At 45.3% G+C, this 18,969-nt stretch overlaps 1 protein-coding gene across 1 annotated transcript in view; it reads left to right on the forward strand.

Annotated features, from left to right (window-relative positions):
• LOC128688250 (netrin receptor UNC5B) overlaps window positions 1–18,969 on the forward strand; it is an 812,793-nt gene that overhangs the window by 283,636 nt on the left and 510,188 nt on the right. The gene's annotated exons all lie outside the window — the stretch shown is intronic.

Consider the following 18,969-nt stretch of genomic DNA (forward strand, 5'->3'; position numbering starts at 1 on the left):
GCTATGTGAGGTGAGGAGGGAGGTGTGTGCTGAGGACTGTGAGAACTGGTAACTTCCATGGTTCTCTGTGATGTTGCCTGCTGTATGAAAAAGAGCAGATCCGTCATCACCCAGACCCAGACAAGTGTGCAGTTGGTGGGAATCATCCCCTTGCCTACCATCCCTAGCTCATATACTTCTCAACACACAGCCGTCCTCACCTGACATACTGAGGTACCTCACGACCACTCCTCGTCACCTGCTGTCCTGGCTATATAATATTTAATCTCTATATACTTGAAAAATCTTGGTCTCCAAGAGAATCTTTATCTTGGGAAGTCCTAGAGGAACTGCCCCCGAACCTGAACACCGGAATCACACCGTATGGCAATGAGAGACTTGACAGGTCTAAAACTTACTCTATTAAAAGAAGGGATGCGAGGATTACATTAAGAGAGAAGTGGATGAGTGCTAGAGGTTCCTGACTCTTCATCGCCTTCCTTCTGTGCATAAGGGGAATTAGAAACAAACCTTTGGCTGTCTTCAAGAGTCAAGTGGACAAGTTTCTTAAATCATTCTCTGACCAGTCGAGCTGTGGGTCGTACGTTGGACTGCGTGCGGACAGCAGTAGCAGCCTGGTTGATCAGGACTTTATCCTCCAGGAGGCCTGGTCCGGGACGTTGATCCCCGGAAATATCCTTCAGGTGTGGACTGAGACAAGACTAAGAAGCAAATGAGTTTAAATACATAAAGAGAAACCAGGCTGGAAAACATGTGGCGTTCCATAGCACTAAATTAGGCAGTTAATTTATTTTTGAGGACACTAATAAGTGTATAGATCATCTGGACAGGTTAATCTTGTGGGTGTAGGTAAGACAGCGCTCGACACTGTCACTACGCTGCTATAGAGCACTTTATATATTACGTACTAGAGTGGAAGGTAACTCACTATGAAATTACCTTCTGCTCCCACCTTCATTGCATCAGCAAAATGTCAAAACTGGTGATTATCTCGAATTCTTAGGGATAAATGATCTAAATACACTGATACTCGTCTTAATGTTTTATCATCAATACCCCCCCCCCAGCCCCACGATATTCTCCTCACACAAAATATGTGTCTAGTGTATTTTGAATAAAATTACACAAGTGTCTGAAGAGTTGCACACCAGTGGTTTAACCAGCGATGTAACCAGTGGTATAGTCAGGTGTTTTACCACTGATACAATCCGAGCATATACTGTATGTTTATCTTTTGTCACTTCCGGGAGTCGTCTCCACCGCGATCAGCTCCCAGATCATACTTCCTGGTTGCTGGCCTGATCGACTAGTGTTTGTGCTGGATGCACGTAAGTCTACAGCCCGGGTGATGAGAAAATGATTCAAGGGCCTTATCAGTTTCCCTCTTGAAGATGGACAGAGACTTGTTGGTAATTCCAGTTATGAACAAAGGGAGGGTGTTGAACATTTTAGAACCTTTGATGTTTAATAAGTTCTGTCTTAATGCATTTGTCATTCCTGGACACGTACTTCCACCAGGAGGGAGATCAACCAGGCTGTGATGGATATGTGGGTCAACGGGCCGTCAGCGGCAACAGCCTGGTTAGGAAGGCAAGCACCAGACAAGCCTGTCCCAGAGTCGTGTCTGCGAGAGTAAGTAAACTCTGGAAACCCTTCCCAGTTAGACCATCACTACCACTGCTGCCTCCACCATCACTACCACTGCTGCCTCCACCATCACTACCACTGCTGCCTCCACCATCACCACCACTGCTTCCTCCACCGTCACTACCACTGCTGCCTCCACCGTCACTACCACTACTGCCTCCACCATCACTACCACTGCTGCCTCCACCATCACTACCACTGCTGCCTCCACCATCACCACCACTGCTGCCTCCACCGTCAATACCACTGCTGCCTCCACCGTCACTACCACTACTGCCTCCACCATCACTACCACTGCTGCCTCCACCATCACTACAACTGCTGCCTCCACCGTCACTACCACTGCTGCCTCCACCATCACTACCACTGCTGCCTCCACCGTCACTACCACTGCTGCCTCCACCGTCACTACCACTACTGCCTCTACCATCACTACCACTGCTGCCTCCACCATCACTACCACTGCTGCCTCCACCATCACTACCACTGCTGCCTCCGCCAACACTACCACTGCTGCCTCCACCATCACTACCACTGCTGCCTCCACCGTCACTACCACTGCTGCCTCCACCATCACTACCACTGCTGCCTCCACCATCACTACCACTGCTGCCTCCACCATCACTACCACTGCTGCCTCCGCCATCACTACCACTGCTGCCTCCACCATCACTACCACTGCTGCCTCCACCATCACTACCACTGCTGCCTCCACCATCACTACCACTGCTGCCTCCACCATCACTACCACTGCTGCCTCCATCACTACCACTGCTGCCTCCACCGTCACTACCACTGCTGCCTCCACCATCACTACCGCTGCTGCCTCCACCATCACTACCGCCTCCACCGTCACTACCACTGCTGCCTCCACCATCACTACCACTGCTGCCTCCGCCAACACTACCACTGCTGCCTCCACCATCACTACCACTGCTGCCTCCACCGTCACTACCACTGCTGCCTCCACCGTCACTACCACTGCTGCCTCCACCGTCACTACCACTACTGCCTCCACCGTCACTACCACTGCTGCCTCCACCATCACTACCACTGCTGCCTCCACCATCACTACCACTGCTGCCTCCACCATCACTACCACTGCTGCCTCCACCATCACTACCACTGCTGCCTCCACCGTCACTACCACTGCTGCCTCCACCGTCACTACCACTGCTGCCTCCACCATCACTACCACTGCTGCCTCCACCATCACTACCACTGCTGCCTCCACCATCACTACCACTGCTGCCTCCACCATCACTACCACTGCTGCCTCCGCCATCACTACCACTGCTGCCTCCACCATCACTACCACTGCTGTCTCCGCCATCACTATCACTGCTGCCTCCACCATCACTACCACTGCTGCCTCCACCATCACCACCACTGCTGCCTCCGTCATCATTACCACTGCTGTCTCCACCATCACTACCACTGCTGCCTCCGCAATCACTACCACTGCTGCCTCCGCCATCACTACCACTGCTGCCTCCACCATCACTACCACTGCTGCCTCCTTCATCGCTACCACTGCTGCCTCTACCGTCACTAAAACTGCTGCCTCCACCGTCACTACTACTGCTGCCTACACCGACAGTACCACTGCTGCCTCCACCATCGCTACCACTTCTGCCTCCACCATCACTACCACTGCTGCCTCCACCATCACTACCACTGCTGTTTCCACCGTCACTACCACTACTGCCTCCACCACTGCTGCCTCTACCGTCACTACCACTGCTGCCTCCACTGTCACTACCTCTGCTGCCTCCACCGTCACTACTACTGCTGCCTCCACCGACAGTACCACTACTGCCTCCACCATCGCTACCACTGCTGCCTCCACCATCACTACCACTGCTGCCTCCATCACTACCACTGCTGCCTCCACCATCACTACTACTGCTGTCTCCACCATCACTACTACTGCTGTCTCCACCGTCACTACCACTGCTACCTCCACCATCACTACCACTGCTGCCTCCACCATCACTTTCACTGCTGCCTCCACCATCACTACTACTGCTGTCTCTACCGTTACTAAAACTGCTGCCTCCACCGTCACTACCACTGCTGCCTCCACCATCACTACCACTGCTGCCTCCACCATCACTACCACTGCTGCCTCCACCATCACTGTCACTGCTGCCTCCACCATCACTACCACTGCTGCCTCCACCATCACTGTCACTGCTGCCTCCACCGTCACTACCACTGCTGCCTCCACCATCACTACTACTGCTGTCTCTACCGTTACTAAAACTGCTGCCTCCACCGTCACTACCACTGCTGCGTCCACCATCACTACCACTGCTGCCTCCACCATCACTACCACTGCTGCCTCCACCAACACTACCACTGCTGCCTCCACCATCACTACCACTGCTGCCTCCACCATCACTCCCACTCCTGCCTCCACTATTACTACCACTGCTGCCTCTACCATCACTACCACTACTGCTTTTACCGTCACTACCACTGTTGCCTCCACCGTCACTACCACTGCTGCCTCTCCACCCTTCCCTGTGTCTCTCTAGTCATATATATCGGGGTCCCCCCCCCCCCCGTCTTCCTTTCTTGATTCTCCGAAGTGAGGGGAAGACCCGCAAGGAGGGGATGGAGGGTGGGAGGGAGAGAATGAAGGGAACAAGTGGAGGAAATGAAGGAATAATGAAAGGAGGGAGGCTAGCGATGGAGGAAGACTGTAGAACGTTGTAGTAAATTTGAGGAACAAGAAGAAATGAAGAAAAATCAGTAGTTAAATGGAGAAGAAGAAAGCCTTATGAGAGAAAATAGATGTTTAGGAGGAACAGCACAATGTAAATTCCAGAAAAAGTGCATAGGGAGAGAGAGAACTAAACAGGAAAATAAGAAAACCAAGGCTACATTCAAGGCTACATTCAAGGTTACATTCAAGGCTACATTCAAGGTTACATTCAAGGCTACGTTCAAGGTTACATTCAAGGCAACATTCAAGGTTACATTCAAGGCTACATTCAAGGCTACGTTCAAGGTTACATTCAAGGTTACATTCAAGGCTACATTCAAGGCTACGTTCAAGGTTACATTCAAGGTTACATTCAAGGCTACATTCAAGGTTACATTCAAGGCTACATTCAAGGCTACATTCAAGGTTACATTCTAGGTTACATTCAAGGCTACATTCAAGGTTACATTCAAGGTTACATTCAAGGTTACATTCAAGGCTACATTCAAGGTTACATTCAAGGCTACATTCAAGGCTACATTCAAGGCTACATTCTAGGTTACATTCAAGGCTACATTCAAGGTTACATTCAAGGTTGCATTCAAGGCTACATTCAAGGCTACATTCAAGGCTACATTCAAGGCTACATTCAAGGCTACATTCTAGGTTATATTTAAGGCTACATTCAATGTTTCTTTCAAGGTTGCATTCAAGGCACTACTGCCAGCTGAATCATAGTAATTTTTTCCTCTCAGTTTTTTGAATACCTGTGGTTGTCTTCTCCAGTTATGTGAGACATGTGTCTTCAGTGGTATAGCATGGAGAGAGAGAGAGAGAGAGAGAGAGAGAGAGACATTCATAAGCATGGAGGGAGGACTAAGATGCTCCTCTCGTGGTGGAAGGCTCTTACAGGTGAAAATCGGATGTAGGAGGGGAGAGATTGAAGGAGGAGAGAGATTTAAGAGTAGACAGGGGTGAGGGAAGGGAGAAAGTGAAAGGAGAGGGTGAAGGAGGGGAGAAGGTGAGATGAGAGGGTGAAAGAGAGAAAAATGTGAGGGGATATGATGCTTGGGCGAGGGAGGTGTAGAGAGCTGGGGAGGAAGAGGAAATATATTGATGAAGAAAACAATGTAGTGATAAGTGTAGAGAAAAGTGAGAAATGAAGAAAATGGGAAGAGAAACAACCTAGAGAAAAACTAAATTGAGAAAGGCAGATAAGATAATAGCAACACACCCTCATCCTATGGCAACGCTGGGTCAACTAAATGGTCTTGAGCGCACTTGGAAAACAAGCAAAATACTGACGTGCGCTAACAACACTAATGACGTAATTGCATATGTGGAGAATGTAGAGAGGATGTTCGCTGTCCGTGTCAGTTGAAACATTTTCATTACTAGGAACACATCTCATAAACTGTACTTCCTGGTGTGCTGGCGAGGAAGATGTGTTTATAATGTAAATCTCCCCATATGGGAAGCCACTGCTCCCCAGGGAGAGCAGTGGCCACGACCCGTCCTAGCTAACCTATTTGCACCTGTAATGTAAACATACAAAAAAAAATACTGGAGATGTTCCTGTGGTGTTTTTGCAGGGTTCTACCTCTCGCATCCCGACCTGAGACAGGTTTCCGTGTTGACCGCTTAGTCAGAAAGACTACTGGTGCAAGAGGCCCATATAGCTAGTGTGGTGTGTGCTGAGTATGATGTTACATTTTTGTACTAAGTTCGTCACACAACCATTTGGCATGCCCTCTCGATCAGTAAACTGGCAGTTCAGAGTGTAGCAGTTCTGGGGCCCCACTGCTACACTTATTGTTCAGTTCAACCCGACAATTACGTAGAAGTCAGCTACATCAGCCAATGTGACGTCACTTCAGCTAACGTGAATGAGTGGCAGACTTCCACAGACACTGGTCTTGATCACTATTGCTTTGAGTGACTCCGGTTTGTACGATTTCAATGTGATTTCTTCTCATATCATTAATAGTGTACATTGTGTGTGTGTATATATATGTCGTGCCGAATAGGCAGAACTTGCGATCTTGGCTTAAATAGCAACGCTCATCTTGCCATATAGGACAAGTGATAATTTGCGTATGCAATAATTTCGCCAAAATCATTCTGAACCTAACGAAAAAAATATATTTAACTGTGTTTGTTTAATATTAAATATTGTAAACAAATCTAAAATATATTTAGTTGGGTTAAGCTAAAATAAATTGCGCTTTTTATAATAAGGTTAGGTAAGTTATCTAAGATTCTTTTGGTGCAAAATTATAAATTTTTACATTAACATTAATGAAAAAAAAATATATCTTTAAACGTATAAGAGAAAATTTCAGAAAGGACTTAATTTTAATTGAGTTCTTGCTAATTGGCCAGTTTTACATATTCGGCACTATATATATATATATATATATATATATATATATATATATATATATATATATATATATATATATGTCGTGCCGAATAGGCAGAACTTGCGATCTTGGCTTAAATAGCAACGCTCATTTTGCCATATAGTACAAGTGAAAATTTGTGGATGCAATAATTTCGCCAAAATCATTTTGAACCTAACGAAAAAAATATATTTGATTGTGTTTGTTTAGTACTAAATTATTGTAAACGTATTTAAAATATATTTAGTTGAGTTAGGCTAAAATAAATTACTCTTGTTATAATAAGGTTAGGTAAGTTTTCTAAGATTCTTTTGGTGCAAAATTAAAAATTTTTACATTAACATTAATGAAAAAAATATATCTTTAAAACGTACAAGAGAAAATTTCAGAAAGGACTTATTTTTAAATGAGTTCTTACTAATTGACCAGTTTTACATATTCGGCACGACATATATATATATATATTGGTGAAAGAATACATGGGTCTGTCTTTCCCTTCTCTGCCCTGCTGAATACTTTGCTGACTTAGTTACGATCCGGTACGACTATTAACTGTGCTCGTAATAGCCAGCATAGTCCGAATGATCAGGCACCTGCAAAAAATAGTGGTCCAATTTCCTCTTTGGAGGGACTAGTTTCAAATCTGTTGCATGAGATGCAAGATAAATCTAACAAAATACAACAGTTTACCAAGAGACTTAGGAAACAAGTGCCTCATCAGCTAGGTTTTAATAGCCATATTATACCGCAGGCCGCTGGCACAGACAGCCTGATTTATCTGGGAGTCAGAAAGGAAAAACCTTTGAAAGGGGTCACTTGTAAGACCCATAACTCCTGTAAAACTCAGTTAGTGCAAAGTGTTTTGGGTGATCCGTGCCTGGAGGGGCGACCATCCCTAGAATCATCACCAGGTACACACTACGTAAGTCGTCGAGAAGCGTGTAAATCTCTAAAATAACAGTGTCAAGCGGGACCTTAGCACCACACGAAACAGGCAAATCTGCGGCGCTACCAAGTTGTTTACCGCAGATTACACTAAGATCCACAGATTACACTAAGATCGTGATTGTTGTGGCTTAGTTTCACACTTCAGGAAACAGATGTATTATGAGCTGTGTTTGGGAAGGAGGGAGGAGGTCGATCCGAAACTCCTGACCCTGCGTCTTAAGTTGACTTTTAACAAAACTTAGTGGATTCCTGCCTGTCTTTGAGCTGCGAATGAACATTGTCTTCACTACTTCCTCGTCTAACAAACTTTGTTCATCTAATGTGCTGAGATTCTAACATCCATTATAGTTTACCTGTGTTTTTTTTCCATCAGTTTTCCCATACTCATGGTCACGTCCATATAATATAGTCTGCCTGATTTGTCCATTCCTCATTGATATCTGTATACCATAATCAAGTCTTTTCCTAGTTGGCGTCATGTTTAGTTCAAGTATTTTTTGCAGCGCTGTATGACCCTTACAGGTTTAGCGCTTAGTTATGATAATGATAATGCAAGTAATAATAATTGTTACGCCTGGTCACCTTCCACATTACCTAGAGCCGATATCGCCTAATATCCTATTGCGAACTTCCTTATTATGAAATGCTAAAATAAGCAAGTCCGACTATATAATATTATCTGGGGCCACCTATAAACTTACCAAAGGGAATCGTGTTAAATTAATGTACATAGTAAAATTATTCACTATATTAGGTTAGGTGTAACAGTGCGAGATTTGTGAAGCACTTGTGTAACAACCAGTCTCTGGTTATCCCGAGCTACCTCAACGTGTCACCTGACTTACCTTACGTCAGGTCACCCCTCCCCCACAACTGCAGTAGCAGCTCGTCTACAACCCATGGTACATCTCGGAAACTCTGTTGTAACAGAGCTTCATTCCTTTGATAAATACGTTAAAGGTGCTCAAAGTGGACATATGTATATCTCTCGTCCCGTTAGTGAATTACTTTATTAAGACACCCAGGCGCTCTGAACAACCCCGCGGAGTTATATTCGAACTCATTACTGTATGTAGTTACCTGGAGGCTACCTGGATGGTATTCCGGGGATCAACGTCCCCGCGGCTCGGTCCACGACCAGGCCTCCCGGTGGATCAGGGCCTGATCAACGAGGCTGTTACTGCTGGCCGCACGTAATCCAACGTACGAACCACAGCCCGGCTGATCCGGCACCGTCTTTAGGTATCTGTCCAGCTCCCTCTTGAAGACAATCATGGGTCTTCCCGTAATGCCCCTTATTGCTGGTGGGAGGCTGTTGAACAGTCTTGGGCCCCGGACACTTATTGTGTTTTCTCTTAGTGTACCAGTGACGCCCCTACTTTTCACTGGGGGTATGTTGCATCGCCTGCCAACATACCCCCAGTGAAAAGTAAATTATATCGCATTCGTAAGATACGAGAGAAAAGCTCTATTTTATATTGATATGTTCATAAGAAAATATGAGAATTAAAAGGCCTTTGAATTTTTATTTATGATTCCCTAAGAAAAGACGTAATAAGAAATTTTATTATTGCGCCTGAGCCTGTCTCAGTGAGGAGGAGGATAGGTGGGCAATATAATTCTCTTTATATTGAGTTTTTCTCAGATTTTGCAAGAACTTTTTTCATAAACTTTTCGAAATGTGCGTTTGCACACTGTTGATGAAATGGGAGCTTACCAATAGACCCCTGGCTGTCTTCAAGAAGGCACTGGACAGGCACCTAAAGTCAGTACCTGACCAGCCGGGCTGTGGTTCGTACGTCAGTTTGCGTGCGGCCAGCAGTAATAGTCTGGTTGATCCAACACGAGGCCTGGCCTCAGACCGAGCCGCGGGGGCGCTGACCCCCACGAAACATTCTCCAGGTATACTCCAGGTATCTGCCTAAGCTCCTGAACCATGTCTTTTAGATTTGATAATTTTGAGTAAGCCACCGATTTTACACGATTTCTGTGAGCCTCTGGCGATGTTTACCGTTATGCTTACTACCTCTGTCATCTATAATTTTAAGAGACTCGTTAAACAGTATCTCCCCTCCCTAAACGTGTGTTAGTTTTCTCTAATGCCAAAGTGCTCCACTTTTTGAGGAATAGAGATAATCTTATTTAGTGAAAATAAGGAACTTAAGGCTCGGTGGGATACAGTCGGTGCGTTAAAAATAAAATCGCCTGAGGGCGATTCCGGAGGTGACCTTCCTCGCAGCCCCGTCCCAGACTGACAGAGAAGATAAAAGTTGCAACCTTAAGGTATGTATATACCTAGATGTTCTTGTTTCAGTCCTTTCAGGGCCTTGTTTCAAGACCTTTTATCTAAATGCTCTTCCGCTACCATCTAAAGGATGGGTAATGGAGTACAGTTAACAAGTCGTTAAGCGGCAAAATCTACATCTACTTCGTCCCAACAATATTCATAGAACCTTTGATATTGTATGCATCAGTGATACTGATCTACATTTCTTGATGATTATTATTATTACAATCAAGGGGGAAGCGCTAAACCCGGAGGATTATACAGCGCCTGGGGGGGGGATGTGGAAGGCATTCAGGCTTAATTTGGGGAACTGGAGAACAGATCCAATTCCTTAAATCAAGAGCCCCTCACCAACATCAAGGAACCTTCCTTGAGGGGACATTTCTTGATGAAAACACATTGAACCTCTACTCCAAACCTCTGCTCTGTTTTCAGTATCCGCGGAGACGTGCTTGGTTCCACTGTTTTTATTGCAATAAAGTTATTTATGTATATCAACCATCGTGGTTTTAGTCGTTGGTGCTGTGTTACAGCTGCCTCCACTCTGGCGTCTTTCCCCGAATACCTGTTAAAACCTCTTCCTAACACATTTGCCTAATATTCTCCGTGCATGTTTCTCTCCTTTCCACTTCAGTTATTTCACGATGTGCTTCATAATCAAGTTATTCTTGCTTATGTGCCTGTATTTGGGGTTTTGTTAACTTTCTAAGGAACTAATAAATATATATAAAATATAATTATATATATATATATATATATATATATATATATATATATATATATATGCGGTGCCGAATAGGTAAAATTGCGATTTTGGCTTTAATAGCAACGCTATTGCTGAATAAGGCAAGCTAAAATTTGTGTATCCAATAATTTCGGAAAAATCATCTGACCCTAACCCAAAAAATTAATTTTATTGTTAATTATTAAAGTATTGTAAACTTTTCTAGAATATATTTAGTTGGATTAGGCTAAATTAAATTGCGCTTATTATAATAAGGTTAGGTAAGTTTAAAGATATATTTTTTCATCTTTAAACGTACAAGAGAAAATTTTAGAACGGTGGTAGTGGTGATGACTCATGATAGTGTTCACCGTCATGGTTGTGGTGGTGATTGTTATGGTGATGGTAGTGGTTATGATTTTGGTGGTGAGTTTGACTAGTTTCGCGAGTCTTACTACTATCGGATCCCGGTCACGGGCCAGGCTCGTCATGGTGATTGTTATGGTGGCTGTGATGACTGTCATGGTGATGACTGTTATGGTGGTTGAGATGACTGTCGTGGTGGTAATGACTGTCATGGTCTTGATGACTCTCATGGTTTTATGGAGAGGCACCATAATCACCACCATAAATATTTCATTAACGATGGTAGAGGTATTCAAGATCAACAATTGTAGCTTCTATTATACCTAACCCCATCACTACTCTCTCCTTTCTATGTCTCTGTCTGTGTCTGTGTATCTGTCTCTCTCTGTGTCTCTCTGTCTGTCTCTCTCTCTCCTTCCCCTTCTTCCATCCTCTTTCTCTCCCCTTTTTCTCTGTACCTCACCAATATCGAGTTTCCTGAATCTTACCTCACTCCTCCGTCTCCCCTCACTCCTCCCAGTCTCTGCTCACTCCTCAGTCACCAATAACTCCCATTCTCCCCCCTCCTTCCAGTCTCCACTCCTCATAATCCCCCCCCCCCGCACTCCTCATAGTCCCCCCCTCACTCTTCATAGTTTCCCCTCACTACTCAAATTCTCCACTCTTCACTATCTCCACTCCCAGTCTTCCCCACGATCTCCCCTTACTCCTTCCCCTCAGTTTGCAGCGTCTAATACACACCATCCATCACCCGCATTACACTCCCTCATTCTCATCCCCATTACACTCCACAGCCGCCGCCGCCGCCACCACCACCACCATCAGTCATCACCACCACCAACCAGTCACCACAGCTACCACCACCACAGCCGCCACCGTCATCACCACCACCCACCATCACCACCACCACTAAGGAGGAGTAAGGGGTTGAAGAGAATAAGAAGGTGAAGGGCAAAAAAAACAGGATAAAGCCCCGGAACAAGTGATTTTACTTAACGAGGAAATTAAAAGTAACTGTGTGAGAGAGAGAGAGAGAGGAGGAGAAAGGAAAGAGAGAGAGAGAGTATTAAGGAAAGAGGGGGAGTGAGGGGAGCGGAAGAGCAGATGGTGAAAGAAAATAGTGGTGGTAAAAGACGAAAGTTGAGAGAATGGGAAGAGAGGGGAGGTGGAGATGATGGCAAGAGGGGAGAGAAAATAATGAGTAGATGGATGGGCACGGAATCATAGCGATGGAGAGGGAGACGAGAAGAATGGGGGGGGGGGGAAAGGCGAAGGGGGATGAAAGGATAGGGCGTAGAACAATGAGAGGGAAGAGTGACGGAGTCGAAGTAGAAGAAGAGAAAAGATGAAGACGCGGCTACCGCACTGCAAGAGCGTAAATAATGGAAAGAAACGAGAAAGAGGCACTAAAGACGCATACAGAGTAATAGGCAGAAGAGGGGAGAAATGGAAAGCTAATTGCACGACGCCATGGGAAGAAGAATAATCTGTGAGGGAAGGAACTCTGCGAAGCTAGTTGAGGCAAGAGCGGGGAGACACGCACCCCAGAACTGGCGAGAAAGATGAAAAGAGAACAAGGAATGAGAAGAAATCAGAATATGCAGGTAAAGGGAAGCATACCAGTGACTTTAAACAATAGGGGCCAGATAACAGCCTTGTTGATAGGAAGGTAATCAGGAGAGTGGCATCAAACAGAGATGCTAGAGAGGTACTCACACTCGTACTGGTACTAAACTGGTCAACAAGGCTGTTACCCCTGGCCCAGATATCCATCATAGTCTGGTTGTTCTTGAATTTGACAGAGATACTGTTACATCTTGAAGACTTCTACAAGTATTTCGGCAGCATTTCTGATATCCTTAGGTAGTATGTTGAATAATCAGTGCCTATGGATGTTGACACATTGTTCACTTATTGTGCCCTGAGCGCCTCTGCAAGACGTAGTTACCCCCAGTCCTCTGCCTTTGCATTTCGGAGGTATTCGGTATTAAATATTCCCCTTGCTAAGAAAAAGTACCGTTGGTGTTTCTAATCCGGGTTAGATCCCCTAGAAATCCTCCGCGATGAACTGACAGGTGACTGCCGTAAAACCTGCTGCGTGTTTTGGACTTGGGTGAAAATATTATTTACATAAACACGACTCCTGCCAACCCAACTAGACGAGTACTCTCACTCTCCATACTCTCCCACACACTCCACACTCTCTCTCTCTCTCTCTCTCTCTCTCTCTCTCTCTCTCTCTCTCTCTCTCTCTCTCTCTCTCTCTCTCTCTCTCTTACTCTCACTCTTTTACTCTCACTCTTTTACTCAGTTGGCCAATCATATTTTTGCCCTTTATCATTGATTTTTATTTATTTATTTTTTTTTCTGCTTAACGTTGATTTATGGTATTGCGCGTCTCCTTAACTCGCCTGTCTTATTCCATTCACCATTTTTTTATGAATATTCTTTAATATTCGATTATTGTGTAGTAGTTTTCTTCAAACGTTTTTCCACTACCCACTGCAACTATGTATTTACCTATCTGGAAAGAACTAACATTGTGGCACTTGACGTGTGCTCAAGGCACCTTACCCTAAGGAAAAAGAAAATATGTAAACTAAAAAGAGAGACAGTCTCTCAACAGGCAAAGGTGAAGAATCTTAGAGCTTCTCAAAGGGGCTAATCTATCTGGAATACTGAAAGAGACCCTGGCTAGAGAAATAGAAAATGACTCAAACAGGAACAAGAAGCACAAAACTTAAATTGAAAGAAATCCAAAATATTTCTTATACGCCAGTTCTAGGGCAGAAAAAACCATAACTAGTACTGGGCACTTAAACGAGATGGGACTTGCATCAATGACAGCAAAGAAATGAGTAAGATACTGAAGTCTCAATATGACTAAAGGTCGACAATCTGAATTAAATTTTTATGATCGAGATCGAGACTCAAAATTTTGTTAGAAACTTCAGAATTTCTGACATGCCCGTGCACTGCCCCAGACCCGGGCTCGTGGTGGTACGTGTTCATCAAGAACTGCAAGAAACTTTTCGCCTGCAGATCTGGAGAATAGAGAATTTTCTCTGCACATGTAAGAACAGTCAAGGACCACAATTACTGGAACCGTTTCAAATCCCTTGACCTGTACTTTCTGGAGTGCAAACAAAAATGTACATCATAATTTACACCTAGAAAATCCTTGAGGGACTGGTCCCAAATCTGTACTCAAAAATCACTCCCTCTGAAAGCAAAAGATTCGGCAGACTTTGCAACTTTCCCCAATACAAAGCAAGGATGCCTTCAGTGAAATGAAAGCACAGTAAGTATCAGGGGCCCAAGGCTGTTCAGCAGCCTCCCATAATATATAAGGGAAATTACCAATAGTCCCCTGTTTGTCTTCATGAGGGAACTGGACAGATACCTAAAATCAGTACTTGACCAATGAGTGTGGACAGCAGCAAAAGCCTGGTTGATGAGGTCCCGATTCACCGAGAGGCCTGGTCATAAGCTGGGCTGTGGGGCCCAGAACTCTTTTCAGGTTGACCTGCAGTCCAAAAGATCTAGGAGTGGTTGGTGTGTTGCGGCACAGGGACGGGGAGTTTTGTTGGTGCCCGGGCCATCGTGTCTCAGGAAATGAATGGCTGGAAGGTACTGTAGAGGCCACGCTATAGTAGACTTTTTTCTTAGTGACTTCATGGGCCATGTCCACGGATATGGCCTTGGGAAGCGGTGGGCAGTGACCCCTGCAGACTGAAACAAGTTATATAGGCTTCTGCAGGGCTTGGATGTTCGCTTCCCCTCCTCCAATATGAATTGTTATTCCGAGACTAATCTGTCAGCTGAGTATGGGACGCACTTGCTCATAAACACCTGTTTGCAAGTGCTCCTTTTCCTTCTCTGTGTAGCTTGTGACTTGCCGCTGACTGGAACATAGTTTAACAGTTTGCTCGCAGCTTAGGCTTTTTCGCCTTTGCCATGCTTTTATATATACCGAGATGACTGTAGGATCTTCGACAAACTTTTAGTTTTTAACAGTTGCTTGTTTTAATTTCGTATTATAGTATTTATTTGTGTTGTGTGTGTGTGTGTGTGTGTGTGTGTGTGTGTGTGTGTGTGTGTGTGTGTGTTTACGGCTTTGATGGCTGGGTGGTCATGGTGATTTGTAATTGTCAGAGCTGCTACTACTACAACTACTAGTATTACTACTAATACCCACCGCCTCCGCAGTCCAGTTCCGTGCCAGGTCTCCTGTTTGATGGCGGAGGAGAGATGCATGATAATATATACCTGGAAAGTACTAGAGAGCCTGGTCCCCAATCTGCACACTGCCATAACATACTGGAGTGAGAGATATGGGAGGAAGTGTAAAATAAACCCAGTGAGGAGCAGGGGTGCGGTGGGGACAATAAGGGAACACTGTATCAACATCCGGGGTTGCAGACTATTCAACATCTTACCAGAAGATATCAGAAACACTGCTGGAACAAGTGTAGAAGCCTTCAAGAGGAAACCGGACAAGTATCTTCACCAGGTTCCAGATCAACCAGGCTGTGGTGGATATGTGGGGCAGCGGGCCTCCAGCAGTAACGGCCTTGTTAACCAGGCAAGCACCAGACGAGCCTGGCCCATGGCCGGGCTCAGATAGTAGATAAACTCTCGAAACTCTTCAGAGGTATATCAAAGGTAAGATGTTAGTGCTTGCCACACACAGGTCAGCGTATGCAATGCTGCCCAGTTCATGAGGACTATAACAATAAGGCAGAAAAGGAGGGTTTTTAAGAGTTTTATTCCCCTTACACTTGCTGAATTTTCTCTTAGTGCAATCCTCGCACTCCTGCTTTTCATTAGACGCATTATCTGTCAATGTGTATAGCCTTCTCTATAGAAAGATGAGACCCTCCTTCCTTTAGCTTACTCTCCACTAAGAAACGAAACCCAGGGAGATGGAGGATGACCGGGCACAAGATGGATTGGTTAGAGCCAGGGAGATGAGGCAGGATGACCAGGGACAAGATGGGGCTGGTGGGACCCAGGCAGACCTGAAAACCTGAGGTCTGCCGAGTTATCTTGTATTAATGGTACGTTGGGCGGAGCTACGCCAGAGTGGGCAGCAAGAAGAGAAGGAAGAGGGAGTTGGAAAGATTAGGAAAGTGGTTGAGGATGCTGTTGTTATGAAGGAAAGTGAGAGGCAAGGATGATGGAGTTTGGGTGAAGCTTGAGGATGGAAGATTTAAAAAAGTATGGGAAATAAAAAACTACGAATAGAGTAGAGGTACCTGGAGGATACCTGAAGAATATTTTGGAGGGGGATGGGGGGTTAACGCCACCAGACACTCCTGGTGGATCAGGCCGTGATCAAGCAGCTGTTATTGCTGGCCGCCCGCAACCCACTGTATAAACCACAGCTCGGCTGGTTAGGAACAGATTGGAGAAAATTATTCAGTTTCCTCTTGAAGACTGCACTTATCACGGGAGGCCCATTGGAGAGTCGGGTAACTCTGACACTCGTCGATTTCTTTCTGCTATTTATTGGAGGTATTTTGTACGGTCTGTCAAGTCCCTTGTTATGCGGAATAATTTCAGTGATCAAGTTTGGACCAATCCCTCCAAGATTTCCAAGTGAAGACTATGATGCATCTTCCTCGCCTACTTTCCATGGAATACAGTTTACGGTACTTAAAATATCAGTTATTCAAATGCTTGATTGAATGTATACGCCAGTGAAAGTTATCTGTACATTTTCCAGCTCAGTAGTCTCTCCTGCCTTAGAGAAAGCTGTTAATATACAGCAGTATTCTCGCCTAGAGAGAATAAGTGACTTGAGTTTTGTTAGAGATTCAGCGTCTCTTGCCTCGAAAGTTCTAGTTATCCAGCCTATCTTGCAGTAGCAATGACAACATTGTTGTGATCGTTGAATGTGAAATCTTCTAACATCATTACTTCCAAGTCTCTCACCTTTGCTGTATTAAATTATTTTAGTTTGCCCGGTAATCCGTTAGTTTTTATTTCCTCCGTTCTTCCGTAGCGTAGTAACTGAAACTTGTTCTCAGTGAACGTAATATTGTCTGCACCCCACTGGAAGACTTGATTTATTCTGCTTAAACATTCACTGTCTTGGACGGACGTCTCTCATGGTGATTCTGGTGTCGTCTGCAGACGATGTTACTGTGCTGTGATTTATATTCCTGTCGATACTGAATATAAGAATGAGAAACATAATAGGGTAGTAGAAAGGATGGATAAGAAACAGAAGGTAGTAGGAAAGATGGATGAGAAACAGAAAATAGTAGTAGGAAAGATGGATGAGAAACAGAAGAGTGTAGTAGGATGAATGGATGTATATCTCAGTTACATGGCTGAAATATACATGTGACGTGATTCAATGGTTCGTGTATCCTGGCAGCCCACCCTGAAGCTAGACCTCCCTGCTGACCGTCTGATCAACCAGATTCCTTGTCCTAGCAACCTCGAGGTCGTCACAGCTGTCACAACGTGCTGTTCAGACACTTGCAGTGTGTGTGTGTGTGTGTGTGTGTAGAAAATCTTTGCCGTGGTGATACCATCGTTTATTAGTTTTGACTTGATGCAGGTGTGAATTGTGCTTCTGAGGGTCGAGTTACAGCTCTTGGCTTCGCCTCTTCACTTTCAGTTGTGTTTATAAGGGTGGAGTTACAGCTCCTGGCCCTTATTGTCGCCTTCAGCAATGTTTGTGAGGGGTCGAGTTGCAACTCCCAGCAACGCATCATCTTTAGTTGTCATTGTAGTTCCAAAGCTTCAAGGAAGACTATATCTTCTACAAATATTTAATTTATATCAACATCGTTGTTCATGTCTTGCTATACGATCCTTGTTGCACGCGTCTCGTACGTGTCTTGTTATAGGTGCCTTGTTGCGCGCGCTTCACATTATCTGCCTCGACGGATGCTGTTCGCACGTCGCAGCATTTTGAATCCTTTCCTCGTTTTGAGCTCTTCATTCGATCTTTTTACAGCCTGCCCCGATCAAAGATGAAAGGAAGGGAGGCTAGAAACCTATGGAGTTGCTCGTATAAAGCAGGGCCAGGAGCTGAGACACAACCTCCGCAAATACAAGTCGGGCGGGAACGAAGCTGGTCATAAGAGGTTAGTTGGGGGGGGTCTCCCCGGGGGTTGCCAGGAGGGTGGGACTATTATAATGGGGTTGTTTGGTAGCTGTAGAGTGGGGTTAATGATATACTTCTTTGGAGGCTTCTTACTTTATTGTTAAGTAGTGGTGGGTTACACAGGCTTGTGTGTTTGTGCCCATGGCCCGGGAGGGCCATGCCCACGAGAGAGAGCTGGGAGGCCTTGTGTCTTGATGCCAGGCCGCTGTGTGAGTGAGCGCGAGGCAAGTCTGGGCATACTGAAGTGGCAAGGCCTATAGATGGCAGCACTTGAGTGGCGCGAAATATGAACTAAGCTGGCAGACAGCATGGGCTGTCTGTGCAGACAGTACAGGCTGTCTACATACGCTCGGCCACCTACCACGCGTCGTCCCGACGCGACAATACTGGTAGTAAAAGAAACTCGGTCTCTCTCTCTCGTAGGAACAGGGCACAGAACACATAATAAAAACATATATATACATATGGACATGGAAAAAAAAAACTTCCTACAGGGAGGGAAGAAAAAACATGTGGGGTGTGCTAAACATCGTGGTCATAGGCAGTGAGCGTCGATGGGCATCACTGCACGCCTTCCTGCGTCTGGACAGATACTGCAACACGGGAGACATCGCTGCGGCTGAGCTGTGACGTAACAGGGTACGGTCTCCTCTGGAACGGTGAAGCAGACATCGTAGGAGTCGCTGCAGGTTTTCACTCAACCTAGGGCACGACATGCTGGTGCCCTCGAGTGAGGCGTCGACAAAACTCGGCAACTGGGCA

Source organism: Cherax quadricarinatus, chromosome 19 (assembly GCF_038502225.1).
Source record: "Cherax quadricarinatus isolate ZL_2023a chromosome 19, ASM3850222v1, whole genome shotgun sequence".
Classification (NCBI taxonomy): domain Eukaryota; kingdom Metazoa; phylum Arthropoda; class Malacostraca; order Decapoda; family Parastacidae; genus Cherax; species Cherax quadricarinatus.